Below are 16,894 nucleotides of genomic sequence, written 5' to 3'. Positions count from 1 at the left end.
ATGGTATTATGTAAAAATGTGGATGTGTAACCGATGTGATTCTGCAACTTGTATTTGGGGTAAAAAATGGGAGTTCATAACCCACTTGAATCAAATGTATGGAAGATGATATGTCATGAGCTTTGTAATGTTTTGAACAACCAATAAAAAAAAAAAGAAATTTTGAGTAATAGTGTAGAAGTATAGGAAATTATATTTAAAAAGCACTGCTAATTAGAAAAGTAACATTTGCATAACATAAATAGCTAGTGTAAAAAAAAATTTTACCCAACATTATTTGAATATCTAGTATAAATTAGCCAGTTACTATTACACTTTAGAAATTAAAAAAAAACAAGTCTACAACCTTGAAGACTGTAATCTACCAAGGAAGGCTGATCCAGGAAAAGTTAATTGCAAAGTAATGAAGCATGTACAGAGATACATACTTAAAACATATAGTTAAAAAGTGGCAGTGAAATATGGTCATTAAAAGCATAGGGTCAGGGAGCTGGGGTTGTGGCTCAGTGGCAGAGTGTTTGCCTTGTACATGCAAGGTACTAGTTTCGATTTTCAGCACTACATAAAAAATGAATAAACAAAATAAAGATATTGTGTCCATGTATAACTAAAAAATATTTTTAAAAAAGCATAGTTTCAGGCTATAGTTGTGGCTCCGTGGTAGAGCTCTTGCCCAGCATGTGTGAGGCACTGGGTTTGATTCTTAGCACTACATATAAATAAATGAATAAAATAAAAGTTCATAAACATCTAAAAAATTTTTTAAAAGCATAGGGTCTGTGTTCAAATTCTAACACTACTCTTTAATGGTATTATGGCTCCTAGTTGTATGACTAAACTCAATTGGCATCTTCATTTTCTTCATTTGTGAGATCAGAAAAGAAGTCAATTTGGAGGATTTTAAAATGTCAATTAAATGTTATAATTGAAAATTTGGCACAATGTTTGCTTTTTCTATACTTAAATATCAGCTAAATTAAAGCTATTTTTATTTGGTGTGTGTGTGTGTGTGTGTGTGTGTGTGTGTAGTATCTGGAGTCAATTGGTTTTTCTGCATATCTGACAAACAGAGGCACTGGCTCCAGACTATCCAGTCTCTTGGTCCAGACTATCTTTTCAAAGGTGCAAAGGTGTTGTTAAACAAACAGCCTGGAAAAGAGAACTGGCATCTCCCTCTGGAACAAGGCATAGGTTTGTTTACATCTGGCACAATGAAGGTGTCTTCCTCTGGGGCCAACATCAAGCAGGCTTACTGCCTGTTAGAGAGACATTCCAGTTTTCTGAACTTGGGCTTTTTCTTCTGCATCACAGTCTACAGCCTGTGCAAACATTACCTGGCCCTCTTTGTATTCCCCCTGTGGGAACTGAGGGCTGGGGAACTGGTACACAGGCTGATACTCTGCCTAGTGCTATAGCTGTGAGTAGTAATATCCTTTGTCTCTGTATCAGAAAATCTTATGTCTTCTTACAGCATCCATGCAGCTATGTCAGGCTAAAGGCAAAAAGGGTAAAATCTCAGACCTCTCATAGTTCTGGATCCTAGAGAGTCTCACGAAGGAGGAGACCTTGTGCCATCCAAAGGATCATCCATTTTAAAACTACTTTTTCTTTATTTCCCAACAGTTTATTATGAATAGTTCCAAGCACGCAGCAAAGTGAATGCCCATCTATCTAGATTATAACAGTGACATTTTACTATATTGTAAACTTTTCTTAGTAAGGATAAAGAATTAAAATTTTGATTTTTTATGAGCATAACTGACAACTGTACAAAATTGGAATTGTGTTTGGGTCATATACTTAGCAGTACAGACACTGGGTCTCAAAGAAGTTACAAACGTTACTGGTGGCATTTTTGCTAGGAATCGTCTCAGCTGCTGAATCCTGTGATTCCATATTTCTGGCCTTTAGTAAAAGGGCACATGTTCGTTTTACAGGGCCAGGAAAGAATTACTTGTTTTCCCTTTCTGCACTGAAGCAAAGAGTATTTAAACCTGGATTGAGGCTGAACATAGAATAGGTTCATGGTCCAGTTTAATTTGCATTATCTTTCATTGAAAACAAACACTCAAGTAGGAACATCTTAAACTTGGGAATGATTGCTTCTTTGGGGCTTTCCTGCATTTGCTTTAACTGACACCATCAAATTTATTGGAAGCATTGCAGTTATTTTGATCGATATAACTTGATCCCTAGAGCTTCTGTAATATCTTTGTGTGCAACCAAGAGGTAGTTTTTTTCTTACCACCACCACTAGGAGGAAGATGAGAGGTGAATACAGGGACAAGAAACTGCCCCATGACAGGCAGGTTTACCGTGAACTGAAATGAATGTCATTGCTCAGCTAGTTGGGAATTACACAGCATTTATGATCTAGTCTGGGCCCCATCCAAAATTTATCATATTGTTTTACAGTAAACACTTTAATGTATAATTAAACTTTGGGTTGATGATGTTATAATTTGGATATATACAATATAATTTGATAAACACATCTATGATTCTTTGCCTTTAATGCTAACATTTGTAATTTTAAAAATATATAAATTTTTATTGCATGGAAAGGTGTTATGACACTAGCCAGAAACATGCCTTATTGAGTTACTTTCAAAATATATTCATTCTGAACCCCAGAATCTTTATCACAATTGTCAGTTTGTCCACTTGGTGAGATTTTTATTTTAGGATTCATGAAAACAATAACACCTACAGACTGCTAAAGTAAAACTTGTACTTTACTCACATAGCTGATACATGGGAGATACTGAAAGTATCCCTTGAATAAATTGATGAATGAATGACACCAAATTATAGGAATAGTTACATATGAATACACCCATACATACAAGCCACATTTGTTGCTTCTAAGAAGCAGTTTATCATATTCTAATATTCCAAAAATTAATATGTGCCTTGACAAAATTTTTCTTTCATATAAAAATTAATGGTACAACTTAAAGGAATTTTGTGTGGTTAATGCTATGTAGTTTATACTTCCACTTTACCTGTAGGTTTTAGGTCTGTTCCTTCATTACAGTTATAGATGATATATTCATTTCTCATAATTCACAATTTAAAGCAGAAAATTTTCATTAGCTTCTCTTTTTATAGTTTTGTTTTGCGGGGGCGAGGAATGAGGGATTGAACTCAAGGGCACTCAACCACTGAGCCACATCCCCAACCCTATTTTGTAATTTATTTAAAGACAGGGTCTCAATGAGTTGCTTAGCATCTCCGTGTTGCTGAGACTGGCTTTCAACTTATGATCAACCTGTCTCAGCCTCCCTAGTGGCTGGGATTAGAGGTGTGCCCCACTGTGCCTGGCTGGCTATAGTTTCAACTATATGTTCATACCTGGTACCATTCATTTACAAGATGGGTGAAGTTTAAAACTTTTTCTCACCTCTAATAAGCATTCTGCAAAATTATCAGCAGCAATTTCCTACTAGTATAGAAATGACAATGTAATATCTACTAAAATATGCACAGTATGGACATTCGTGAACCATCCTAGATTTTAACAGACTAAGATTTATATCAAGAAAATGCCTCTATTATTCATAGGTCACTTACTATATCATTTTATCCCTGCAGTATCTGCAGTATGAATTCTTTTTTTTTCTTTTTTTTTTTTTTACCCACATCTGTGTGGGTTCAATTGATCAATACTGTGTGTGATTTAGGTGTTATTATTGGAGTGAGTGGTAGTATGCTATCTGTGTTGTCATGGCAACCATTAACCTATTTTTTTAGTCTTATCAAAATCTATCAATTGTTATTTTATAACTCCATTACATAAGAAGGCTTCATATGCCTAAACAAATTGTCCATGTATAGATGACTTTTTTTTTTCTCACGATATTTTAGAATGAATTACACATCAACTTCCAAACTGTTTTTTCATTATTTTGTGTGTCAACAGTCTGAAGTAAAGGATGATGACAGTTTAGTGAGTTTAGAGGAGGTACTATGTATTATGTTAATTCAAAACTCAGAGTCCCTGAGCATTTGTTCCCTTTTTTACTTTTCTGAAATTATTAGATACAATTCTAGAGGTTTAAAAGAGTACAGTACTCACATCCTACATATAGCACTTTAATGTGTCACCCTGAGGAAAATTCACTGGCTTGTTATTTGTAGATTGAAGTGAGTTTTTTACATTTTGTTCTAAACCTTATTGCTTCCCCTACTTCCGCTATTAATAATACAACCTAGAAGAAGAGGTGCTAAGTGCCATTTCTTCATCCGGCTCTTGAAACACAGAGAAAGGGAAGGGAAAGAAAAAAAAATGTAACTAACTGCCTCAATATCTTAGTGGAAAGTGAAAAGTGTGCTTTTAAGAAGGATTCAATTTATAGTTTTTCATTATAAGTGCTTGAGTTTAAATTATTGCTAGTTGCTTACTTTGACATGGTGCCTGGTAGCCTCATTTGATATCAGAGTTGATGGCAGACATGCTCATCTGGGATTTCCACTGCATCTCAGTGGGATCTCACCACATGGAGACATGATTAGGATTTTTATATTAGTGGCCCAGCCAATGGGACTGCACAGAGATTCTTTTTGTCAAGTGTTTATATGATCTGAGATGTACATTCCATAAATATTTTATGAGATATCAACTTATTGAGCAATATCCTAGTTGATTTGTTTAATGGAAAACACAGCATCTTCTTTAGTCTTTCTATTGTACTTTATGCCTTTTGCTTTCCTTTTCATTAGATGGCTCTCTGGATAATTCAGTTGAAAAAAAAAAAAGAGGGAGCTTAGGTGAGTATCATTTTAAAATACCTGGATTAGCTTTTACACTTGAATTGTTCAAGTTAATAATGCTCAAAAAAGGTACACGTCAAAGAAAACTTGAGGATCTTCATAAAATAAGAATGCTAGAGTTATTTCAGACTCCCTGACTCAGACGCCTCCAGAAAAAAAGGGCCTGGATAAGTCTTTTTAAATAGATTTCAGGAGCCTCTGGCCATTTACCCTGGCTGAGAACTATAAACCTAAGTAAATATTCTGTCACTGATTCTATCCCTAATTTTTTTGAGGCATCTGTATGCTATGGTATCTTCCTAATGTCCTGTTAGATGCCAGTTATTGATAATATCCATGTGCATGCATGCCTTCCCTTAGATTTGTATTGTACTTCATATTTTGCAAGTGCCTTTGTTTCATCTTCAAAACCAATCCTCCTCTGAGAGAGGACATGGCCAGTAGATGTGGGTGTGACAGTTAGCTTTTTGCATGTGAGCATCTGGATGAGGGCACATGTGGGGCTTCAAACCCCATCCCTATACTGACTGTTATGTTATGATCCTATATCAGGCTAGATTTTCCCAGAGAAGATGTGTAATATTCACAAATGTGTGCCATGGGCTGATGGCAACCCTGAGGTAAGCAAAATATAAATTACTTTCGCCACATAAGACATGAGGAGTTTGAGAGACTCAGAGAGGACCAAAAGCCCTTTCAAGGATCCACAGGTGACAAGTGGCCCTATCAGATAGAGTCACTTGGCTTAATCCAGTGCTTTTCTTTCACACTGGAAATTATTCCTGACTATTCTTTGAGTTACTCATGTATTTCCACCAAACTCAATTGTCAGTGCATGAGTTGTTTATTAAAACTGGCTTTGGGCCATTTTGCTGAGTAGGAAGATGTATAATTTTCTTTTTTCTTCTTTTTTTTATCAACAGCAATTTAGTCAACTTCAGTTGTAGCTTGTATTTGAAACAAGTGTATAAACAAAATGCAACAATGGTTTGGTAACTTTCAAAACTTCAAGCTGTGCTAAAGGTCCAGATTAATACACATAAAAAATAAATCACGTTTCTTAGAGTTTTCATAATGACAATGATGTGTCCAATATCTTCCCAATGACATGATTATTTTGTGACATACTGGAAATGTTAGTAGGCTCAAATTGGGGAATCTTGGCTTCCAGTTCTTGTGTTCACCTGCATAATAGGTGATAAAATGTTAACCCACTGGCTCTTTTGGATTTGTGATAATTAGTCTTATGTGAATGTGTTTCTTGACTATTCTGCATGGGATTTGTATTCCTCCATGTCTCTAGGCCCTCTCCAGATAACACTATGCGGTGGATCTCACCAGGTCACAGCCCTATTGACCTTTGTTATTCAGATAAGTTCTTCTGAAGTTTCACAGGTGATGGATGGCCAGCTCTCCTCTGTTCATCCTTTTACCAACATTACTCTTATCTCTTGCTATGGTTTAGATCTGAGGTGTCTCCCATAAGGTCGGGTATGAGATAGTGCAAGAAAGTTTAGAGGTAAAATGATTGGGTTATAAGAGTTTTAACCTAATCAGTACACTCATCCCCTCATAGAGATTAATTGGACCATAACTGTAAGCAAGTAGGGTGTGGAAGGAGGAGCTGGGCCGAGGGATATGCCTTTGGGGCATATATTTTGTCCATGGTGTGGGGAGCTCTCTCTCTCTCTCTCTCTCTCTCTCTCTCTCTCTCTCTCTGCTTCCTATTGTCATGTTCTCAGCAACTTTCTTCTACCTCTTCCACCATGATGTTCTGCCTTACCTTGGGCACAGAACAATGGAATTGGCCAACTATGGATTGAGACTGCTGAAACTGTAAGCTCCAAAATAAACTTTTTCTCCTCTAATTGTTCTTGTCAAGTCTTTTGGTCATAGCAGTGAAAAGGCTGATTAAAATATCTCTTATTTCACAAGTCAAAAATAAGACCTTCCTCTCAACTTCCAATGTAAAACAGAGACCAGGATGTATATGTTTATGTATTTTTATCAACACATAATAAACAGTGATAGGAATAGTGAATATGAAATTCATCACCAGAAATAACTCATAAATATTAAGCCAGTTCTCTGGTCCCTTTCTGAGATGGCTCCCTATCTCACTGCAGACTGTCTCCATGTGGCATGGGCAGCACACTCAACACCGGCAGAGCTTCGATGTCTTCAGACACTGGAGTCCAAACATGATTAACTCTCAGACATAGAAATTGGAGGGTTTTTTTCCCCCTTATCTCATTTTGAATCCTGACCCTATAGTGTTCAATCTCTTATTCAGATTTTGTTTCTGTCTAGGTTTATTAACGGTAGCAGCATCCATCCACGTTAGGAGAAAGCTCACTCCTACCCAGTGGGATGGAGCATGTCCTTATAGATGCCCCCAAGATAGACAGACCAGTCAAACAACAGTACATTAGTCCAAGTCAGACATAGTACATTAATCAAAGTCTGAGTTTTTCACCTTAAATGCTGGTCCATGTAGAACACTGAAGCTCCATCAGTGTACAGCCATCCAAATTTAGTAGAGTTCCATCTTACTCTTGTCTCAAGATTTCAGATAATGTTAGGTTTAATCCCAAGTGTCTCTTTAAATGTTTCTTCTCATTTCCTGATATGTCAAATGAAGATCAAACATCCTTTACAGGATTTTTTTAAGGATCAACTAAAATGCACAACACTATGTCATTCAAATGGTAGAATTTGTACAAATTCTATTTATTATAAATGTATTAATGTATTTTCATTGAATAAATACTAAAATAGAACTTACCATATTTCATGTACTATTCTAAATGCTTTAAAAACAATTTCATCTTCACATTTCATTTCTGTGGTAGCTAATTAAAGCAGTATGACTATTTATATTTTATCACCTCTCTGAAGCTCAAAGAGACTAAGCAATTTGCCAAAGGTCATAAAACCTGCAGTGAAGGAGTCTGTCTGTTTCTGTGGAATTTTGACCTCTTATAGACATGATATACATATATGTCATATTATATATATGTCATAATATATATGTTATAATATATATGTCATTATATATATAACTTACACATCCTGTATATATGTGTGTGTGTGTGTGTGTGTGTGTGTGTGACTTGCTTGTATGATGGATAATTTTATGTGTCATCTTGACTGAGACCCTGGGCGCCTGGATATTTGGACACATTATTTCTGGGCTTATCTGTGAGGGTATTACTAGGTGAGATTAGTATTTGAGCAGGTGGATTCTGTAAAGCAGATTTCCCTTTCCAGTGTGAAAATAACTACTGGGGTTATGAATAGAATAAAGGGCAAAGGAAGGGATAATTCACTCTCTTTGTTTGGCAGTGTGAGCTAGGACACTGCTCTTCTGTTCTCAGACTGAGACTTACACCATTGGGGATTTTGTTCGTCAGGCTTTGAACTTGAACTGGAATGACACCACCAGATTTCTGGTGTCTTCAGCTCACTACAGAAGATCATGGGACCTCACAGCCTTCAGGATTGTGTGTACCAATTCTTTATGATCAATATCTCTGTCTTTCATCTCTGTCCCTGTCTCTTTCCCTGTGCAGGCACACACACATGCACGTGTGTATGCATGCACACGCTATTGCTACTATTTCTCTGGAGATCCTTAACTTACCATTTGCAATATGAATAAATTCTTAAATTAAGTTTTTAATTAATGGAAACAATTATCCAATCATACATACCACCACCACCATCACCACGATCTCCACCACAACCATGATGATGACAAAAACAAGGACCCGTGTTCTTTCTTGCAGTCATATGTATACTGCTACTGAATTCTTATGTATAACAATTATCACAACAAAAATCAGGCTCATATTCCTCATTTAGGGCCTTGCTACTTAAAGTGTGGTCTCAGGACTGGCTGTATCCGTATCACTTGAGAGTTTGTCGGAAGTGAGCATTCTCACGTTTACCTAAACCTATCGAATCAGAATCTGGATTTTTAGCCAGGGACACCAGGTGATTTGTATGCTCTTTAAAGTTTGAGGAGTGCAGGTCTGTAGCAGTTTATGTTGAAGCACTAACATAAAATCATAGTATTACATAAGTGAAAACAGCTGTTTACCAGATGTTCCTAGGCAGAGCATTGATCTGTTGGCATACCTACTGTGCATTTTCATCAGGCCACTCTACATTACATGGAGAACTCTGTGTTAGTAAATGGTGTTTATTTTTAAGAAATATCTTTCTTGAAAATGTCTTCTCTCTGATACAGACATGCCAGATCACTATTTTCAAGGTCCATTTCAAGGTGTTAAGGTGATGAGGAGCTCATTCCAGAGTATGACTTGTCAATCTGCTTGACAAGTTCATTCATGGTATCCAGGTGACGTAGGCCATTCTATCCTATCACTTGTGTGTTTCAGGTTCTTAATTCTTTTCTCTCCACCTGGTTTACACTTTGATCTTTCTCTTATAGCCCGATTTTGTTTTTTATTTATTTTCTTCTCTCCTAGCTATCCAGCTACTCCTCCTGCCTGGCTCTGTACTCTGCATGCTGAGTTCTGGTCTGAATAGTCTTGCCAAGTTTCCTTGGACCTTCTGTCCTGTTTTGACATCCTAGAAGTCCACTGAGCAACCCTCTTCAGATTCTAACTATGCCTGATAGTGGACTTCATTCTCTGTTTACAGTGGCCACATGTCTGTGTCTGTAGGACTGCTCACCCACACTTGACTGATCTCAGCTTCTAATTCTGCTCTTCTAGGCTTGCTTATCTCCTTGACAATTCACAGCCCCCAGCATCGTTTGCTCTGCACAGAGATATAGGCACCATGGACATATCTTTGTTATATGTAAGAACACAAATATACTCTAAGGTGAGACTGTGAACATGTTCAGATGTAGAGGCTGAATTTTGTTTCAGTTGATGTCAAAGTAGTCTGTTCTAGCAATAAAAACATGGGAATCAGAGAGTCTAATGTGGATAAAAGAAAAAAAACCTGAATCTCATGATCACATCCGATTTAATATTTTATGATCCAATCAGTTGTTAAATAAAGGAATATGATTTAAGCTCTTAAGACATGATGCTTGGTCCACAGTATGTGTGTTAAAAAGTGTTAGCTCTCTTTCCCATGGCAATCATCTCAAATAATATGAAAAAATATTGCTTTGATGTGGGGGCAAAACCTGGCTTTAGTGTTTGTATTCTCAATCTGTTTTCCTAGGGCATATTTTAAGTATCATAAGAAAATCTGAGGCCATTAAATTCTAGTAAACAGCCCAACCATTGCAGCCAGCCGTACATCATCAAGGAAAGATGGTGTGTTTGACAACGGTTTCCCCATAATTTATAAAAGCTACAGAATAGCCTTTGCAAAACCCAGTGCTGCTGTAGGAGTGTGATGCCAGCTTGGGAATGAACAATATGCATTCTGCTCAATTCCGTTCAAGTTTTTGAGCATCTGGTTTATGCAGATAAAGGAGAGCATTTGTCTAGACACCTGGAGTGTGCAAATTGCTTCTCAGTTTTGTACTTTCAAATCAGGAATCCAAGACCCCTGTAAGGTTATGAATAAATAGCAGGACTCAGGGTTTACAGACCAAAGTCATCATTAAAATAATCAAGGTTTAGTTCAAGATTTAATAAGCTAGCCACTCGGTAAGAACTGCATTCCCAGCTCTTTATTGTCATCTCTGTGGTTTCCATTCACACTCACTTCTTTTTCTTTCTTTCTTTTTTTAAAGAGTTTTCCTCATTTCCTCACTTTGAAGGTTTTTGGCAAATGATGCACAAAGGAAAAATGGGTTAGCATAGTGAGCTTTATTGGTATAAGAATGATGTGAGAGGCCTTTGATTTTCTACCATTTGTAAAGTTTCAGTAAAGAATTGATTCTGGGCAAATTGTGAGAAAGTGTACCCTTCCACCCTATGAGGTTCCCCTTCTGTACTCTGACTTTGCCCTCTGGGGAATTGCCTCTCCCCTGTGTTCTTTTACTTCTTCATTCTGAAAACTTGTTTTCAGGAGCTATATAGAAAAACCTCATACTAATGAGCAGATAGCAGTTAAAATTGTAATGTGTTCCTTTACCCAAGAATATTGGTATTTTAAACCAAAGACAAGAAATCACCTTTCAAAAAGGAAAAAAAAAAAGAGTTGTTTGTTAATTGCAAAATGTTAGACATTAGTGAGCAGGTAGAGAGAGCATTTTGATGTGGGGAAGATTTTAATTCCACTAACATCCTTCCCCACAGGCTATTTTTTCTGTTTACACAGAAGAAAGGCTGTGTTTTGGGGCTGGAAAGTCAAGATTGAAGTGAAATGGTAAAAGAGAGAAGTTGCTATCTCTGAAGGTCAGTGAAAAAACAGAGAAAGGAAAAATATCTGTGTAATACTAAGAGGTTGAAATTAGCTTTCAATGCATCTTTTGAAAAATGTCAAATAAAAGCTTCAAATCATTATTCATTGTGTTGGCATTTTCGTTTGTTTCATGTCGGATTTCTATGCACTTTTACATAGAAAGGAAACCCTAAGCAGTAAAATTTAATCTCCTAAAGTGTGCCAATGAGTATCCAAGATGCCCCAGTAACTCTTGCTTCCTGGCATCCACGCCCTTGTGTATTATTTTTCCTCACTTAATATTGTTGACCCATTGGACAAATACTATACTGTGGCAGCAACAGTGTGTGACTTCTGCAAGGTTAAGTCACAAACCACTGTCAGACAGCTCCAATTTGCAAGCCACATGAAAGGTTCAACTTGAAAGCAGATTCTGCAAGCTTAGTCAAGCCTTCATGTAACTGCAGTCCGAGCTGACATGTTGATTGCATTCTCATGAGACACTCAGAGCCAGAACCACCCAGCTCAGCTTCTTCCAAATTTCTGACCCAAAGATTGGAGATATAACAAATATTTTTTATTATACTAAACTAGTAAGTTTTGAGATGGTTTGTTATACAGTAGTAGATAATTGATATGTATCTATAAGCCAAGGATCCAGGCAGACACTTATGGTTGGATAAAATAGCTAATTAAATGCAACTGACTGATCCAACAAGGAGCATCATGATTATAGCACTGAAATTAAAATTTTAAAAGCCCAGAGCAGAACACATGAAAAGATATGCTTACATCTGTAAATATTAGGAGTGATAGAAAGAAGGATATTATAAAACAAATTAGATGCTTAATGACTTGTGAGATGTCTCCTAAAGCATCCCACAAAAGAAGAAATTAGAATGGATTCAAGAGAGGTTTTCTTGATGGAAGGGATATGATCAGATGGGATGGTGATAGAAACGAGCAAGCTTATTATAGGAAATCTGTATACACCTGTGTGTGTGTGTGTGTGTGTGTGTGCATGCATGCACATGTGAGTGTGAAGGCCTTCAGTGCTAGTTTCTGGTCTGGGAACACAGTCTGAGAAGTGGGAAAATATTAAAACATTTAAAGCATTAAGAGATCATCTTTGAATCAGATTTTCAGAAACCTAATTTGGTTTGAGATTGAAGGAGGGATTAGGAGAGAGTGAAGATTACTGAGAAGAATCTTGTGATAATCCAGGCTTGACAGAGATTTAGTTGTGAGATAGCAGAAATTAAGAGGAATGGGAAATTTATGGGGAAAAAAAAGGAATTCACCCAGACTAAATGACTCTCTTGTGCTGAACTGAAAACACCTTAGCACTGAGAACTCCATTCCACATGATTAGCATTAGTAAATGTTCAACACATATGTATTGAATGAATAAAAGAAGCAGGGCCAGTCCTTGCCAGAGATGTCAATAGACAGTCAATTGTAGATGGCAGAATGGGGGCCACAGGAAAAGTAAACAACTCCGTCCTCTCACCATTATCCTGTTCACTTAAAACACTCTTGATACCCCGGACCTTCTTCCGATGGCCTGCTAGGGCCAAGCTGCTCACCACCTCAGGTTCTTCCCTTCTATTGCTGTTTGTTATGCTTTTTTCAGCAAGTCTGGGAATTTTGGTGCATGTTGGCAAGGGTACCTACATGGCTAGCCCTCAATATAAACCCTGGGCCCTGAGTCTCTAAAGCTCTTCCTGGTAGAAAATGTTTCGATTCCTTGTCACAATTCTGTGCTGTGTGGCTTCATGGGGAGAGGAGGCTTAGAAACTTGTACCCCATTTCCTTCAGCCTTTTCCTCATGTGTCTTTTCCCTTGGCTAATTTTGTTCTGTATCCTTTTGCTGTAGTAAATCTGAGCTGTGTGTACAGCCCCCTGCTGAGTCCTATGAGTCCTCACAGAACATCATGAACTTGGGGGTTGTTCTGAGGAAACCTGACACACCATCCATTGGCAACTTCTGTTGGCACTGCCTTCAAAATATATCCTGAATAATACTGTTTCTCCTGAATCTTAAAGACTTCCACCCTTGTCAAAATTGTCATCATCTCTCTTACTTAGATCACTGATCATCCCACCTGTCTCTCTCTCTTTTTTTTAAACCCCCAACAGAGCAGAGTGAGTTGCTCGACATACACTAGAATGTTTCTGTCACTTTTCTACTCAAAATTTCCCATGACCAGACATCACCCTCAAAGAAAAAGTTAAGTTTTGACTCTGACCAAAATACCCTGGATCCTCACTATCTCCCATCCCTCATGTCCTCCTCCCTCCATTTGTCATTCCTCACATGTCCTGTGACACATCTCCTCTTCACATTTTTCCACTCACTGTCACCTCACCCTGGAATGTGCTTTCCCAAGCACAATGTGGCTCAATCCCTCAATCCCTCACTTCTTTATTAAGATGTCGACTCTCTCTTGGTACTTCTCATCCCTCTTGGATTTTTTTTTACTTAACATTTCTTATCAGCCTACTATACAGATTGTTTATTTATCTTGTTTTTTGTCCATCTCTGACTAGAATGTAACCTTTGTGAGAGCAGCAATTTTCCTTTCTTTTTTTTAACTACTATATCTCCAGTGCCTTTAAAAGTTCCTGACATACAGAGGTATTCAATACTTCATAAATGATACAATGCATAAATGAATGAGTGCATCAATAATATATGATCCAGTCTAAATCTCATTTCTTCTGTATATTTGTTTCAGTTACCCAGAGCATTTTATATAGACCTTCCTTTATTTATTTTGTTTGTAATTTATATTGTTCTCTTTATTGGAGATGTCTAAATGAAAATTAAAAGTATTCCCTACACCTAGAGCAGTGTCTGGCATGTTGTAATTGTTAAATAACTATAATCACCAAATTTTTTAATGAATGGGTGAATGAATGAATTTCTCGTGATGCAAAATTACTTTCTAGAGGAATATTCCAAATCACACTGCCATTGGTGCCACTAAGGAGAAATCAGAGTCTGGCTTGTTTCTGCTAATGTGATCATGGTAAACGGTCATACTGTATATTTGTTGTTTCTTTGATTAGTAGTGTAAAATTATTTTAACTTCTTTTTGTTACATTTGTAAGTTCATCCTGCTTGTGGTATTTTATAATTTAGATGAGAAGTAATGAGAACACATTTCCAAAGAACAGGGAAGGTAATTGTATCTTTGCTTCAACAGGATTGCAGAGTGTATGAGTCATGGACCCAGACACTGCCAGGAGCTTTGTAAGGCAGCTTAATAAGTGAGCCTGGAAGTGACTGTCCAGGTCCTCATCATAGGACCTGCATTTTCCACAGTCTGCAGCTGGTACTCAGTATAGCTGGTGGGTGCCATGTGGGGGAGCAGGTTCAGGGTTGCCAATGAAAAGCTTATTTTTCAAAATTAAACTTTTTGCTTCATAGATCCAAAGTATAATATTGGGTGAAAATACACAGTAATATCAGAAGTAAAATATTCACTTACAAAATAGTAAACAAGTTTAAGTACTAAGTAATCAAAGATAATAGTATGAACAGCTGTGATATAGATTTGTCACTCTCGAAAGTATTGAACATGGTATATGCTTATATTCAAGTCTCTGAGAAGTGTTAGAAAAGCTTACAGTGACTGAAATTTTATTTAGTTTTAGGGTTTTTTTTCCTTCATCAGATTTCCTAATTGTATTGATAGTTGGTTGAAGGCCACCCTTCCATTTGGTTGAAAACGTGATGACTCATTACAGCTGGTATCAAATCCTGGCAGATATGTAGCAGGATATTTGGCTAGCAGAAGCACATGGTGTACACAGTTTATCAATGACACAAGGCAGCAGAATGCCTCATTTGCTTTGCCAGTTACCCCCACACAAATGCGCTCCTGGAGTCATGTGCAATAGGAGGAGGCCTATAGTCAAAATCTATAGTCCAGAGGAAATTTCCTTGTTTTCAAAAATATTCTTGCCAGAAAAGAAGAATGACATTAATAATACAGGATGGTCTATTATTCAGACAGTTCCCTTGGTGATCAATTATAGTTGGCATCCCAGGGTGAGCAGCATCTGTTATGTAGACTTCAAGCTCTCTTCTCATAATACAAGATCCAGAAGCTGTTGAATGTACATTGGGACTCCTCCCAAGTTCTGTAGGTGGCATTTCCAAAACTTAGGTCTTGGCAATCACTTTGTGATAATCTTTAGATTTTTTTTTTTTAATTTGAGCTTTTCTATGACTGCCTGAGGGATTCTATGACACAAGAAATGCTGAAATGTGTCTTCTTTTGTGACAATATTTAAGAGCTTATGAAATACTTAAAATTTCAGAGGAAATAGTTATTTGTCAAGTTCAGAGTCACAAGCAGATGCAATGGAAGGATGTATAAAAGAAAAAAGTCTGGTTTATCATGCTGAGCAGGAAGTGGCATCAAAAATGTCCAACAAACAACAGTGGTTTGTTTAATTTTGCTTAAGACAAGATTGTTATGTTGGTGTATAAAGAATATTCCCCAAAGCCCATTTTCATAATACCAACTAATGAATATACTTTATCATAGTACCATTTTCCTGTTGTCTGAACATTATTGCCTTATTCATCACACCAAGAGCATTATTTTCATATCCTACTCCTGTTCATTTCTACTCTCAAACAAAGAAAGAAGTAAAGTTAGATGCCTTTTGATTTTCTTTGGGAATGACATACATTAATTGACTTTATTCCTCTTTAATTTAAATATTTTCTGCATTTAGAATTAAATATATGATATTTAAATGGGTTTTAATCTTGTATGTACCCATAATATATATGACTACCTTGGAAGTAGTTATAGTTCCTTCTTAAAGACAAAATAAAAATAATTGTACAGTAATAATAAGCTTAAAGTCCTGGTTATTAGTGTGTAAGAATGCATGTGATTCAGAGCCCACTGTGTGTGAGGTATGGATTTGGTTGTTTTAAATAGTCTTTATTTCTACAAATTGGCTTTATTTAGTGAGGAATATGTTTCTCTTTTTACACGTAAAAAACAAAAACAAGTTCAGAGACATTAGCAGCTTATCCATTGAGCTACTAAGGGACAGGAATCTTTCTATAAAATTTACTGTTTGAAAATAAATTCTTTCTTTGCACAATAGCAGGAAGATTCAGGACAAATCCATGTAGATAAATTAACTTTGGCTTGTTGACATTGCAGAAAGAACAAGTGCAGCAAACCAATTTACTGTCATAATGGTTCTGTCCTGTTCTGCTTTAGTTGCCCTTTACAATGGAATTGATTTTTTGAGCTCATAAGAGCATGTGGTTCTACATTAGTTTGGTGTCCTTTACCACAGACATGTTGGGGATGCTCAGCATCAAGAAAATGAGCCAAAATTTTTCTACAACTCTTCCCATTGAATTGCCTGGAGAATCCCTGCCACTTTCTTTTTAATATTTTCAGTGGTATAACTCTTCAGTCTTTGATGATCGATTTTGAAAAATGTGGAGGGGAAAAAAAGAAAAACCTGTCTAGAGATAAGTCCAGACAATACAGTAACAGTTGCACTTATCAAACTCCAAATGTAATTATAAAATAGTAAAGCTGATTTTTGTTGATTCATTTGTTTATTCTTCCCTTCTCCTTTTCTTCCTCCTACTCCTTCTTGGTGCAAAAAAGTGCTTCCAGGAAAGACATTTCAGAAGTGTTTCCAAGAAGGAAAATTGTTGAAATAAATAAATCTTTCTCCAAAGTGACAACTTGAAATATTAGAAATCTGAGAACAATTTTTTTTGTTATGTTCATTTAAAAATACATATTTTATC

Source organism: Marmota marmota, unplaced genomic scaffold, assembly GCF_001458135.2.
Source record: "Marmota marmota marmota unplaced genomic scaffold, marMar, whole genome shotgun sequence".
Taxonomy (NCBI): domain Eukaryota; kingdom Metazoa; phylum Chordata; class Mammalia; order Rodentia; family Sciuridae; genus Marmota; species Marmota marmota.
Note: the sequence above shows the minus strand (reverse complement) of the source record.